Source organism: Acyrthosiphon pisum, chromosome A3 (assembly GCF_005508785.2).
Source record: "Acyrthosiphon pisum isolate AL4f chromosome A3, pea_aphid_22Mar2018_4r6ur, whole genome shotgun sequence".
In the NCBI taxonomy this organism is placed as follows: domain Eukaryota; kingdom Metazoa; phylum Arthropoda; class Insecta; order Hemiptera; family Aphididae; genus Acyrthosiphon; species Acyrthosiphon pisum.
In genome coordinates this window covers 33,791,617-33,792,404 of record NC_042496.1, presented here as the reverse complement: position 1 = coordinate 33,792,404, position 788 = coordinate 33,791,617, and positions in this window count along the sequence as shown.

Here is a 788-nt window from a genome sequence, read left to right as displayed (position 1 = left end):
ACTTAAATATTATATTCGGAAAGACCCATCCCATTAATTGACAACACTATCTAATGTTCTAAATACTTTTTAAAAAAGTGTTTTTTTTTTTTACATAGCTTTATGACTTGATGATTGTGTTTCTCACATAATTTGTACAAAATGTTATGATGCTGTTATTAAAAAAGCTATCAAGTAAGTAACCACTTTGCTGTAAGATAGATTTCGCGTGAACCTCGTAATTTAGTAGGTCACTATATAATTGATGTGTTACATTTGAATTTAATGATTAATCATGTGCAGGGGCGGACTGGGAGGTAAACAGCCCAGTATTCTATACAACTAAACGGCCCAAACCCCTTTATAACAGCTTCTTTATGAATACCTACTTTTTCGGGTATAAATTATAAATAGACAATAGGTTATAATATGATACACTTTATAAGAATCATAAATGTATATAATCCTTTTGATATTTTTGATGTTTGTTTACTATTGTTTTTATCATTTATTTTATTGTCGCAATTCATACTCTTATTAAACCAAAATCATCTTTATTAATTTCAGAATCGTCGCGTTATTATAGTCATTACTTTTAATATAAACTTTATATAAATGTCATCATTCTGTTCTCTTTTTCAACAAAATATCTACAATATTTTATAAATATTTGCAAATGATTGAATAATTGTAGTTTAGCAATCACTTTCTGGCGGTCGATGTACCAACCAAATCAGATAAAGTGTTTAACCATTTTTCTGAATGAAACTGATTTTTAAAATTGTTGCTTAAAGATTATAATACACTAT